Source organism: Psittacula echo, assembly GCF_963264785.1.
Source record: "Psittacula echo genome assembly, chromosome: 3".
NCBI lineage: Eukaryota > Metazoa > Chordata > Aves > Psittaciformes > Psittacidae > Psittacula > Psittacula echo.
The window spans coordinates 1,868,694-1,882,840 of record NC_137736.1 but is presented as its reverse complement, the minus strand read 5'-3'; the positions used below and the strand labels follow the sequence as shown (position 1 = coordinate 1,882,840).

The 14,147-nt window shown below is 50.4% G+C and overlaps 1 protein-coding gene across 3 annotated transcripts in view; it reads right to left on the bottom strand.

Moving 5' to 3' along the window:
• LOC308219424 (HMG box transcription factor BBX-like) overlaps positions 1-7,089 on the bottom strand; it is a 134,331-nt gene extending 127,242 nt beyond the window's left edge. Inside the window, exons 1-2 of one of the 3 annotated variants that reach the window (XM_080614340.1) lie at positions 6,979-7,089; positions 3,514-3,586 (exon numbers count right to left, since the gene is read on the bottom strand). The gene's annotated coding sequence lies outside the window, so the exon portion shown is untranslated. Of the gene's footprint in view, positions 1-3,513; positions 3,587-6,640; positions 6,710-6,978 lie in introns of those variants that run through there. The other 2 variants (XM_080614339.1, XM_080614341.1) reach the window with 2 other exon arrangements.
• Positions 7,090-14,147: the final 7,058 nt, after the last annotated feature.

The following is a 14,147-nucleotide window of genomic DNA, read 5'->3' as shown; positions in this document are numbered from 1 at the left end:
AATAAAGAAAACATAAATTATTAAGGTTACAGTAAGGTAAAACAGTAGCCATACTACTTCAAAGCAAACTTAATTCACTCAGGAAAACTGTCCTGATATACGGGCACCATATGATTTAATAATAGGGGGAAGTATCATTAGTCTTCATTTGCAGGTGGCGAAGGGACATATAGCTGTGCTTCCAACAGTAAACTCCAACCCTGGAAGCCAGCAGTGGGCCACAGCAGTGCCACTGACTCTATCAGAGGCTGTGGTGGGCTACCTCTGTGGCAGGGCACAGCAAGTCTGATTTGGGTCCAAAACGGGGTCCAAAACCAGCAGGCCACTGGTTTTGCCTACATCACTCAACAGAGCTCACACAGCCAGCCTGGTACACACGCAGAAATTAAAACCAGAGTTCCAGCTCAGTTCCAACCTTAACTTACTGTAAATTAAAGTTGGAACTTAGTGGTTCCACCAAGGAACTACTTTCAGATAGAGAGGGAGGCCTGAACATTTACACGTGCCATGAACCACCAAAAGAGAGGCAGCGTTTCACTTCCCAGGTGCCTGGATTTCACTGCAGGTGCCTTTACAATCCTCACAGTACAACTGAGCCTTGCACACTGCAGGTCTCATCTACCTTACCTGCACCTTCCCCACTGCTACACGCAGTGGCAGAGCAACTCTCCTCAGCTCACTTGGTCAAAATTTCCTTACTTCATATGACTCTGCTAAGGGCTCTATGTCACAAGACTGCCCTACCTAATACCATGCTATCTGAGCTTCAGAGACGTTCTGCATTCTCAGCCTGCAGATCATCAGCGGCAGCAACCTGGAGCAACTTTAAGTTCTGAATGCAAGCAACTGTATCAGTGAATTTTACAAGGCTAGTCATCTGCTTAAAGATACTCACACGCTTACAGGATCACAAGCTACGGAACCACTAATTTAATTTACGATCAAAGTGTTATTAAGATCATTCTGGATGAAAAAGAAAAATGCTGCCTATAAAATAACTGCATGATTATCTCTGATATTTTATGTGGAAAACTGACATTTAATATCTTTAATTATTCACACAGTAGCTATGAAAGAGATATTCTTCCTTGAATGGGAAAATAAGCATGGACAAATTCCTCTCACCATCACTCCTACAAGCCTCCTGCTGAAACCAAGGGAAGTTTTGCAGGCGATGGGTTTAGAGCAAGCAGGACCCCCTTCCCCCCAAAAAATAAAATCAAAAGCATTGAGGGCAAGCTTCTTAAACAGTCTGAGTTTACCTCAACAGAGAGATCAGGTACCCTTATGCTAAATTATGCTTCTGCTCGAAACAGTTATTCAGATTGCAGAACCAGGAGGGACTGGGGTACTCACAGAACTTCTGAGACCATGGACCAACTCCTGAAACATTCCTTAAGTCCCTTGCTAGCAGCTGACCCCTGTTTAGCTTAAAACACACTAACACCTGTTAACCGGGACGAGAACTCTGGTGTCTCTCCTGCAGGTCAAGACTGAATTACTAAACTTCATTCAGTTATTTTCAAGAGAACTCTATAATACATCTTCCCTTTTACCAAAGTAAAAACTCCCTAAAGTAAATGGAAGTTTCTAGTAATGGACAAAATAACAGAATCTCTACTCTCCTCTTTGTTTTTATTACCTTTTTTAAGCTACAAGGAAATCTTCCCCTTCTTCCTCTAAAGCTTCTATTATGCCTTTTTCATCAGAAAGGTACTCCAGCCTTCTCTTCTTTGTAATCTGTTCATGCCAGCTCAACATCAAGACCTAAAGTTAGTATGATGCACAAAAATCAAGGTTCACTCCTCTTAAAGCTGTGGGCAGATTATCATCCCCACTTCACCTCTAGGATCAAAATTCCAGGCATCTAAAAGTCTTCAACACGTGACACTAAAACCAGGTAATGACTGAAGGTAGTACCTCAAGCAAGGTCTCTGAACTATGTGTGTTCAGTACTCTTTACTATTACTCCAAATGAAGACAAGGTCCTTGGCACTTACAGCACTCTAATCTGACTCTTACCTGAAAACACAGAAAATTAAGTTCCAAAATCAGTGCGTTTGTATTCAGCCCTGAACAACAGTTTGCAGCCTATCTGCCAGCTTTTTCATCTCCCAATGTGGCCTTGTTTTGTGAAAACTGCTGTACCACTTACTCTACACAGAACATGATCCTTGTCAGTAAGGCTATAAAACTGAAAGCCATGTTCTCCTGTGCAACTAGTCTGTCATAAAGAATGTCAGTAATTCAATTTGGTGTTTATACTCTCAGACCGACACAAAGCAACCTCACTGCCCACAAAATCCAAAAAGCTGAAGTTTGGGTGTAATTCTACAGGAACTGGAGAACAAGCAGAATCCTCGCTTCGAACCATCTCCCCACAGTAGCTATCTCAGCCTTAAGACTAGCTCTGTGGCCATAATATCACACCACAACAGCTGTTCCCAACAGTCCCCTTCAAGCCAGCATGTTTCGGACCATCACTTACCCTATGTCTGCTATACACTGCCTGGAAAAGGTCAAGAGTATGTTATCAATCATTCGCATTTATGAGTACTAACCTTACCCCACGTACGTGTCTTGTCTTGTTTTTAACTCTGTTCACAATAGCACCATTAAAAACAGATACTACCTCCCACTTCCCCATTTTGGGCCAAAGGCAGTTCAGGGCAGCCACGGGCGACTGTACGAGAAGCGCCCCAAGTGCCATCTATTTTATGTCAGCTATGAATGTGACCCCACAAATTTAGAAGCTCTTCTTTAAACAGCTGCTTCTACTTCAGCTTAAAAGATTTCAAACCCTTCAAAAACGTGTCCTAACTCTTCCCAGTGTACAGGTAAAATACAGGTTGTGCTCCTGAAAGCTTACAAATACTAGTAAGTTAGTCACTAAGATTCACCTTTCAAATTGATAGCCACCTGCATTAATCAATGCCAAAAGAGTAAACAGTAACACAGAATGAACATGGATAGAATTCTAATTAGCTCTCAGTTTTGGTGTTAAAACTGAACCAAGTCCTCTTGCAGCAGTACTACAGCTCTGCTAAACTTCTCACTGATTCTTGACCTCCAGAGATTTCCAGTTACTCATTTGGTTTATATTTTCCTGATTTTCCTATCACTGAATTTTAAAAGGACTTTACATTCCCATTCAGTTTCTGACCTGTGTGTTGTGCTTTGCATATTCTAGTGCTACTTTGGTTTAAAACTTCTGCCCCAAGTCAATCAGCTGATTATCTTTACAAAACAAGGTCTAAGGAAAAACAAGAAAGGAGAAAAGAACTGAAGAGAGATCTGAATATGCAGAGCCTTTCAATTTCAGGTTATTCAAACCCACCCCTACACAACAAACTTCATTATCTAGCAGTTGCTATGAGCACCTGGAGAAGACATGTTTTCTGAGACGCTAAAACCTGAACAAGCATCTTCCATGTAAGAAGTGGCAGCACGAGGACCTCTATCTTGTCAACAACAACCGAGTTCTTTTTCCGTGTGTACAGTTTACATACTTACCCGGGAAGGCAAATGGAAATTACAGGCAGAGGAAGATGAAGCTGTCTCAAAGCCTTTGTCATGTGATAGTGACCTGTAAAGTATCAAATAAAGGCACATCATCAGCACATCATGATTTTACAATATCACAACTCGCCGCAATGCCAATGAGAGGAGAGATCCCAAAACTTGAAACTTGCTTCCTCCTCACCCCCACCCCAGCTAAGTTATCATTATAGCAATATGACAGTCATAGGAAACCGCAAGGAATGAACAAAAGATGCACCGTGTCTTTAAAGGGCATCAAGACCGGGCAAACGGAGCAAATCAGTGAGTGTGCAGCAGCAGGGTGGGTTATTTTTCCTCTGTCTCTCTCGTACACACACACACACAGAGACGGATGCATGTTTATGCGCGCACACAGACACATATACATACACACAGGGATGCATCACGCAATTATTTACACGCACACACAGAGAAACACGCACGCTTTACCGAAATGAAAGGCACAAAGTTGACCACCATCTGCAAGGAGGCACACACAACAATAACCCCCGGGAACTCACACAAGTGAGCGAGCAATCCCCGCGCGTGGATAAGCCAAACAACGCGAAATTAACACGAACAAGCCGCCAGACTGCAGGTACGAGATCCACCCGCCGAGACAGACAGACCGAAAGAGCGAGAGCGAGGGGGACGGACGGACGGACAGACGGACGGACGGACGGACGGCTGCAACGCTGTAACACAGTTTCAGGTAATGCCCGTTCCCCCCCGGCACAGCCCAGCCGAGCCGCCCGGAGTCCTGTGACCGCCCAGCCGGCCCCTCCACCGCCGCAGCCCTCGGGGAGAGCGGACAGACCCCCGGCCGCCGCCCGTGCCAAGTGCAGGGCCACCGGAATCCGGGCTCCCGGGTGGGGTGGGAAGAAAAGGTATTAAATATGGAGAGAGACCGCCGTGACCCAGGGCTTCCCCGGCTCCCCCCTCCGTTCCCCGAGCCCCCCCACCCGCCGCCCCCGGTCACCATCAAGTTTGCATCCTAGTTACAAAATGTCGATCTTAAAGGCTGACAAGACACAGGGAGAGGGGGAGAGAAAGAGAGTGTGTGTGAGTGAGTGCGAGAGAGAGAGAGAGAGAGAAGAGAGAGTCCATCTTGCTTTGAGGGGGGAGGAGAGGAGCAATAATGCAGCGCATAAATCTCACCCTCCCGGGGGAAAAGTCTGCACAACACCTTTGGGGGCGTGCGGGCGGGCAGGGAAGGGGCGGCGGCGCGGGGAGGGGGCGCGGGGGGCTCCCGGCCCTCCCAGCTGCCCTCCCCGGCGGGATCTGGCGAGGCAGGCTGGCAGCAAACACCTCCCTGCTGCTCCCCTCCTCCTCCCCGCGGGCCCGGGCGATGATCCCGCTGCTGCCGCCGCCGCCGCTGCCGCTGCCACCGGGGAGGAGGTGGTGCCGCCGCCGCCGCCGCTGCCGGGAGAACCACATGGAGACCGGCACCCCCGTCCCTGCTCCGGCGGTCGGGCCGGGCCGGGCCGGGCCCCTCCGCCGCCCCGCCGGGCTGCGGGACTTGGACGTGTCACCAGCAGGACGGGCAATGGTTTCGGCGCCCCAGGCCCGAGTGACCACCGCCGGCCTGGCGGCGCCCCGGCCTCCCCGCACACACTCACCTCCGGAAAAAAACTTTTAACCGAGGGCCTCCCCCGGAAAAAGTGGCGAATCCGCCCCGCACACGGTTAAAGCCCCGCGGCCCCCCGGCTCGGCTGGCGGCGAGCGGGGGAGACCCGGGCACGGTCCTTCCCCGCCCCGGCGGGGAGGGAGGGAGGGAGAGAGGGAGGAGGCAGGCAGGGAAGCAGGCAGGCAGGGAGGGGGCGGGCAGCAGCCTGCCGGTGCCTCTCGCCCCGCCGCCGTACATGTCGCCTCGGCGGCTCTCGCATCGCTTCGTTTTACCTTCCTCATTCAGCGGCGGCGGGCTGCCGCCGGTATTTGCAACGCAAACCTGCTGCCGTGCGGCGCCCGGGATTAACGCGATCGCCTCCCTTCCCCTGCCTCCAACCCTTCCTTCCCCGTCCTCCTCCTCCTCCTCGCAAACCTACACTGAATCGGCTCTTCTCACAGCCATGCAAGTTTCATACATTGCAAATAAACCCGAGAGGAGGAAGAGCGAAGCGGCTGCCGGGGGAGAGGGGGGGCGGGTGGGGGGGGGGGGAAGGAGGAGGGCTGCTTTCTGTAATTTACCAGCGACCCGATCTCGCAGCAGCAAATACGAGCCGAGCACCCATCCGGCTCCCGGCGGAGGGGAGAGCAGCCCCGAGGCGGCAGCCCCCTCCCCGGGGCGCCCCTCGCCAAGTTTTCTGTCATCGCGACCACCCAATGTCACAACTTACCTTCGGAAATAGGACTTCGCGCGGCCGAGGCCTGCCGCCGCCTCCCCCCGGCCCCCGCCCGCCTCCCGTTCTCCCTTTCCACCTTAAACTTATTGACACAACATAATCCCACATCCACGCGAAACTCCGGCAGGGCCAGCCGTCCCCGACCCCCCCCCCCCCCCCCCCCCGCCTCCCCGCTGCCCACCGGGGCCGCCGCCGCCCCGGGCGCATCGCCGCCGATGACTACCGGAAAACGCACAGCCCAACTCTCCGGCCGAGCCCGGCCGCTGTTGTTGTCAGGGTCGGCGCCGGGGTTTTTCCTCCCGCCTCCCCCCCCCCCCGCCCCAGGCGGCCGCCGGATCGGCTCCGTCGCCCTCTCCGGGTTTATGCCCCCCTCCCTTTCTCCCGGCGGCGGCGCGGAGCCCCCCAGGCCGCCGGCAGCCGATACCGATCCGCGCACTCTCCCCCGCGCCTCGCCTCGCCGCCCCTCGGGATGAAGTTTCGTTTCTGCCTGCCGCGATCTCCCTGTCAAGTCCCCCCCGGAGGCACACACCGAGCGGCGGCCGGTGGCCATCCCTCCTCCTCCTCGCTCTCCTTCCCCTTCCTCCCTCCGCCGCGGCCGCCGCTGCTCTCGCCTCTCTCTCTGTGGCTGCGAGAGGTGCCTGGTTTCAAACGCAGCCTGGCACTGGCTGGCCTACCCCTGCCGCCTGTTTCTTCCAGGCTGGTTGGGGTTTCTTCTGTCTTTCCCTGTTTTAAATGCCCTGCGCTGTATCACAACTCACCTCGCCCCGCGGTAACACAGCCCCTGCCCTCCCGGCCGGGCACAGGGCTGACGGCACCAACCTACCCGTCCTCCCCTGCCCAAACTTTGAAGCGAAGGCAAGGCTGACGGGAGGCAGGAAAAGTGACTGGGAACCGCGGCAGCCGCCGCGCAGGGCACGGGAAGCTCCGCGCCTCCCTCCCGGCCGCCACCGCCGCGGGAGGGGCCGGGGGGCAGCCCCGCCGCCGGGGCGCTGAGGGGAAACTATGGGGCGAGGGCACCCCTCTCCCCGCCTGCCGCTGCCCGTCCCTGCCCGTGTCCCTGCTGCCCGGCGAGAGGTGTCGGGCATCGCGCACTCACCTCGGCGGGCGGGCGGCGCGCCGCTGGGCCGGAGCGAGGCGCGGAGAGCAGCGGAGCCCCTCCGCCTCGGCGCCCGCGGAACGCGGCTCCAGAGAGCCATGCAACCCGGGCAGCGCCACAACACTCCCCGGGATATAAGCCGGACCGCTATTGGTCGGCTGTCTGAGAGACGGGCGAGCCAGCCATTCGGCGGTGCCGTTACACCCGCGGCCCGCGAGGGAGCCGCTGGCGCACACACTCTCCGCACACACTCACACAAAGATCGTCGCGCTGCTCCGCGTAGTGTTAGAGGAGCCGGCAGTGGGGCAGGTAGCGGCAGCCACCGGCCCCCGGAGCTGAAGGGAGCACGGAGTCGTGCCGGTCACAGCGCCAGCAGCCGCTGTCCATTGGCCGCCCGGGGAGGGCTGCGAGAGTAAACTACGCCTGCCCGGGGCAGCGCCGCGGGGTAACGGCCGCTCCGGGGTGCGGACGGCGAGCACGGCCCCGCTCGGTCTCGGCCCCCGCGGTCCCCCGCGCAGCCCCCCGATAACTTACTCTGTCGAGTTGGGCGGGTTTCATTCAGAGGCCGAGACAGAGCGAACGGAGAAGTTGAGTGAGGCAGCGGCGCATCCGCACAGCCCCTGCTCGGGGAGTAAACACGGGAAGCCAGCCCCGAAGCCAGCCCCGCGCCCCCGGGGGTGCCGGGCAGCCGGGTTGAGGCCAGCGGTCGCTCCTTGACCCGGCGACCGGCTTTCAGACAGTGGCAGTGCACGGGGATGCGGCAGAGCACCGGGTGGTGCCTGCCGCCTTGGTTAATCCTCGCCCAAACGTGGCGGGGAGGCCCTCACCGGCCCAGCATCGACAGCACGGTCGCCTGCACATCGGCGTCCCGCGCGGGGAGTGGCCGCCCGCTTGGCAGCACTAACAAAGTGTAAGGCTGGCATGGGCACCGCGCTCCGTGTCTTGCCCGGTTCTCTGCCCGGCGCCTCGCGCACATCACCAGCCACAGGGATGCGAAATTCGGCTGAGAATGTGTGTCACTCGCAAGCTGACATGGACAAAGCGACAGCGTGAGGCCAGCGGCTTTTTGGGTGGCTGCGGGGCGATTGTGCTGACGGGTGTTCGGAAAGCCCTGCGGAAACGTAGCTTGACTTTTGGGGTAATCTCCTTTCCCAAAGGAAAACACGACGTGAAAGCATCCTGCGTGCACAGACCCAACGTGTTAATGTTCGCAAGCGTTTGAATATATGCAACTCGAGTCCTGTATGTTTTTTAGGGAGAAAACACATGGCATTTATGCTTACAGTTAGGAAGCACTCATTTTAGCGCGGTGCTGTCTCCAGGTCAGACTCTGACTTCCAGTCAGCAATTGGCATATTAAAACAAAAAAGGTCAGAAATAATAATAGTTACAATAACAATGGAAAGTGAAGTGCACTCATTTTTTCCTATAAAAGAGCAATGTTTGTGCTTCACAGCAGCTTTACATACCCAACACTCTAAGGGTGTTGCAGAGGTTATTACATACGTTCTCTGGCCTGAGCTTTCTTCCATTGTAGTATGGCTGATTTCAGCATCTTCCCGTGGCTTGCGTACTCTTTCACACAAACACACACACACATTTTTCTTTATGGCAGAGTTATATTAACTGTAAAATAATACTTCTTATGCCTGGATAAAATCGTGGGGTAAAGTACAAGCTGATTTGAAAAAAATTAATATCCATGTTTCTGAGAAGTCATTTTGAATTGGTCTACACATTTTTTTGTTAAGACATGAGAAAAGTATTCCAAACGCCTCACTGTCTTGCTTCTTGTAAGCAGGGGTGTGTTACTGCCTGGATAATATAAAAATATCAGGATAATCACGTTCTATAGTTAATGCATTCCACCTCATGTTTTCATATTCAGTGCTAAGAAAGCAGAGCTGACCATCCATCCGCTGGAGTCAGGTGCATGTCAGCTGTCGCAGGTTGGGACACTGGCGAGGGAAGGCACACACAGATTTCAGTAGTCACATATGAAAAGGTTGGCCTAATTTTTAGGCAGAGCTCCCTCCTATCGTTTCTAGATTGTGAAGGGCTTTGCAGTTGCAGGTAAGCAACATCTTTTCAGAATGCAAAAGCAGTTGCTGGTAAGAGGCCTAAGCCAGATAATTAAAACTTACATGGCATAGTTTCTGAGTTGTCAGTATTGCTGCCTTGTTTCTTGGATTCTTTTCACCATGTTAACAATAGCACACCATGGAGCCTCTCTTACCTCTTCGTTGCTAAAATTCTGCCAAAGTAGTAGCAATATTGGTGATACACTTGACAGTATACATGAAGTTGATTTTAAAGGACGCTTTGTTTTGTTGTTAAGAGGACTCTATTACACTTGACGCCATTACTGGCCATTTCAGAAAAGAGGTCAAGAAATTACATGCATCAGATTCCATGTAATGTAGTTGTCTGCAACTATATGAAGTGGATCTACAGTGCTACGAAGTAGAACAATCGTGCTTTGTGTCCACTTTGTACCGTTACATACGACTCAGGAGTTGCAGGGCAGGCCACCTATTGGGCCTGTAGATGCAGAAGTATTTTGTCACACTTTAAGAGAGATGGATAAGCTAAGCTATGCTGGCATGGTCAGAAAATAAAATGCTTGAGTTTCCACTGCCTTGGATTTATTGTGTCCGTGCTGAAAGAGAGGACTGTATTTTTCTGGGGTTCCAATCCGGGACCTTCCGCAAACACCGAGGTCATGGTGGGCAGAGGACAGTAAATATTTCTGGGTTTCCGTTTCTCTAGATGTGACTTTAGGCAAATTAATCTCTTTGCGTGCCCACTTGGAGGTATTTCTGGCTTTAGTCAGTCACTGTTATCAAGAGTTACAAGGTGCTAACCAGAGCCCACGTGGAATTTTTCGAGGGACGGCGAGTGCTGAAATGCTCAAAATGGCTTGCTCATTATGAGTAGTTTTAAAACTCTGCCCAGGTTGCATCTCCAGATTTTTCTGCAGAAACCCATATCATCAGGTGGCACTTTTCTGTCACTTCTGTGTAACTGGCATTAGGTTTTAAAACAACGATGGCCCAACCCTACCTTGTGGCCTGTTCACTGCTGCACGCAGCCAGCAGCCCGCTGTAGTCAGTGCAGTTCAGCACAGATCAAGCAGTTCTCTCGGATGCACACACAGCAGGATTTGGGGTTTCTAAGTTGCACGTTTGTGGCATTTGTTTGAGTTCATCCGGGTTTGCCTGTTTTGTGGTCAGCTGGCGGTGGAGTATCTCCCTCCCAGTGCCTGTCCCCTCTGAACTAATCCATGGCACAACATAAAAGATGTAAGTAGCCATGCGTCTACGCTCTGTCAATAGGGAAATAAATATTTCCCTTCACTCTGTTGTTATTTAGTAGTAAACCAGGAAAAATAATAGCGTTGATATAAATAATAGTAATCAGGATTTGTTCTGTTCCCTTCCTTTGGGGCCTGCCGTGGAGCTCTCTAATGCTGGAGGTGGGCTGAGTGTGCTCCTTGATTACCATTGTCTCTCCTCCTCCTGCCCAGGGCAGGAGCTACCTGCTGCCTGTGGAACTGAGCTGACCACTGGTAGCTCTTCCGGGCTGCGATAGATGCCTGCTTCCATGGCTATTTGAAATGTATGCAGATAATAAAAAGGAAGCTTGGACCAGCCAGCTGCAGCCTGAGCCTGCAGGCCCTGGATCCCTTTGAGCTGCTACCATGGCTGACTACAAGTGACGGTTGTCATGTGAGCAGGGAAGGAAGGCCATAAGGCAACTCTGGGAGCATATGCTTTATCTGCGCTGAGCTTTGCACACAGCCCGGGGAGAAGCAAGGGGAAGAAAGGGTGAGGCAGATGCAGCCTTATGGAGCCTGTCCCACCTCTGTGGCTTGTGCCCACCCACAGCCCATGGAACAGCGTGGCATCCTCCAGGTTAAAAACCACTGGAGCAGGACAATGCATTAGTGGGCTTATTTTCCTCCCCAATGCACTTGTATGACATGGTAACATTAATAGGAATTTATGTGCAAGCACTGAAGGGAGCAGGCATTTTATCGGAACTAAAGCTGCAGAATATCCACTTTAGAGTCGGAGCAGAGGCGCAGGATCAGTGCAGTACAGCCGTTATTCAAGACCCACACTTTTAGGAAGTTATTGTTCCCACCTCAGCCCTTTTTAGGAACACTTTCGGTTTCTTGAGAACTCAACAGAAGTTTGTAGAAGTCAAAGAAAAGGGCCAACTTGTTCTGTTGGTTTCTCTGTGGAGTGCACAGTTACACTTTGATTGTATTTCTTTGCCTCTATTTCTCATTCCTATTATTTCAGAGCATTAAAGTAATCAGGATATGTTCTTTATAATCTTGAGATGCTTCTTCTGAATGTTCTCTTTCTACACTTGTGCATCTGTCTCCTGTTAACTCTTTTTGCTAGTGGAGCATGAAGAACTACATTGCTCTAACAGAACCAGCCACTAAGAGCATTAGATCCTACAAGCCACCTCTTGCCTAAGCTGCTAGCAGTTCCATTTGACAAGTTAGAAGAGAGTAGGAAGCTGAAATGACTTGCCAGTAGTCCCACAGTATGGAAGCAGCAAAGTTAGGCATCAGATCTGAGCTTCTAACTTGCAGTGCTTTGCTCCATACATTTCTTTCTTTCTTGCTCTGAGATTTCTCTTTCATAGCACCTTCCTTTTTCACAGAAACATTCCTACACCTTGAGGAGCTATTTGCCATTTTTTCCTGTTTTGGAAGAATTGAGTAATAGCTTAGCCAGAGCATCCAGGTCCATTTGAGTCTATCACATCTGTAAAAACTCCTCCTGATTCTGAAAGACATTTAAGTATATGTTGAACTAATACGTATGTCAACGTCTTAGTTGAAAGTAAAGGAAATGTGTAATGTGAAATACACATCTTCAATAATGTGAATGTGAAATATACATCTTCAATAATGTATGTGTATGTGAAATATACATCTTCAATAATGAAGCAATTGTTTGCTAAGCTCTAAACTCAGTAGATTTTCCTTGTCCTTATACAAGTACAGTGCATTACAAAAAGTATGTAGATAAGGTCAGACCCGCTCACCTCAAGTTATGTAGCCCGTTGAGTTAGTCTAGCGCAAGTAAATCAGTTTCCATAGCCAGCGACACACTAGAGAGCAGTGTTTCTGTCATTCACACCCAGTAACTTAGGATTCCTTCAGACTTACTGACAAAGTCCCCATTAAAAGCTGAGCCGAAAGATAGAAGCTTTCCCTCAACCCCACACTTTTAATTTTTACGGATAGTGCTTTAACTCTCATGTAAACTGCAATAATATTTAACTGCTTTAAGCATAAAATGTAATTGGAACTCATTTGTCAATTTTAGATTGTTTGCCCCTTATTACATTTTAGTGCCAGCAAGTAGCTCTCTCCCTCCTCCGCCCTAGGGCCTCTTTTTCCTATCTCTGTTCCTGGTATTATTCAAACATTTATTTGTTTGCTTGCTTGTTTTCCCTTTTCTATAAATGTTCAAGAAGCTACAACTCTGCCTCAGTGTCCTCCTCCAACCTTCAATATACCACCGCAGACTTTAGAGATACCTCACAAACCTATATTTACTTCTGGCTAGAAGAACTGGGGCAGTTGAGGAGCACAAGTTTTTTGCCTACCAAATCCACTGCTTAACTAAAGAGAATGTCATTGAGCCTGTGCTTGACAAGTGGCAGGTCCCAGCAGTGACTCAGGTGAAAGAGCAGCACCGATTAGGTCCGAGCATGAACTCTTGGAGCTCGGTGAGTTTCTCAGGTGTATGTCTCATTGCCCAACTGTCATGCCTATAGTTATGTCCACTTTGAGACCGCAGCACACTTCTTTGGCTGCACAATGCTGCTACCATTTGTAAAGAAAACAAAGCAAGTGACCACTTGACCCTAAATAACAACATCATGCATTAGTCATTGAACTACTCAAAGACGTGGTATTTGACTCTTAACTTGTTATATCTAGGGAAATATAGAGCACCACATAGCTAATATTAGTGATCTTGTTCATTTCTGCGAGGGAGAGACATCAAAGAGGCAGAGATCAGAATCTGATTCCTTTGGGTAGTGATCATATGGGGACAGAGTGAAGGAGTTCTGGCTCAGCTCCTGAGGCAGGGAAGAAGCATCCAATCCAGTGGAACCCAGAGACAGGGGACTGCATCCAGCCTTCTTTTCTTGAGGAATTGCTTTTGGAATTAAAAATACCAGCTTTGAAGAATGAGGTAGAGTGGGGAACAAAACTGGATAGCTCTTGAGGCCTTCCAGGAGAGAAAAGAAAGAAAGGAAGGAGGAAATAATTCACGTCTTGGACTAGTGCAACCCAACTATAAATATTCTTGCAGGACCAAGGCTGTGCACTGCTTCAGTGCATTCAGGTGAGAGGCCTCGCGAGAGGAAATTAAATCAGAAGATTGTATTGTTTCTGGCCCACTGGATTAAAGTGGACAAGAAGGTGAAACATAAGAGGGGCACGTTCTCCTGCTCCTCCCTGCTCCAACGTGGGAACTGGCCCTTTTAAAACCATACAGTGTGCCTTCCTGCATGCCCTCTTCATGTGGCTTTTCCCTGAAGTCGGCAGTTCTCATGGCTTTCCGCAGTGCCAGTGCTGTTGCAGGGAAAGTATTTTACTCTGTAAAGTAGGCAAATTTCACACTGGAGTCTGTCTGCCAACCCTGCTTGGTTTAGCCCTCAAACACCCATGGTGGGTGTGCATTTCCCTTGTTCCGACTGTCTGCAGCTCTCACTGAAACGTTTGTGTTGAGATCTCTGCATCACTAAAATTTGCAGCCTTTTGCCAGTTGTAATGCTGCCTCTCCTTATACTTTTGGAAAAGGTAAGTGGTGGAGCTGATCCACGTTCGAACTCCATCAGCAATAAAATCAGTTTGATAATACTGGGCGATTTCTTTCAAATGATGAGGTTTGTCAATTGATGGCTTGGAGGATTGTATTTCTGTAAGGGGAGGGAGGGGAGGTGTAAGTGTATTTACATACAGAAGTTTAAGTTTTCAAATGCTTTCTAAGTTAAACATTTTTGTGTTTCAGTTGAAAAAGAAATCCTTAAAAACGCTCAGACCTGAAACACAGCATTTTTACTGCACTTTCTTGGCCTGCAGCATCACTTTGCATCAACGTAAGGGTTTGAAAAAGCATCAGTCCATG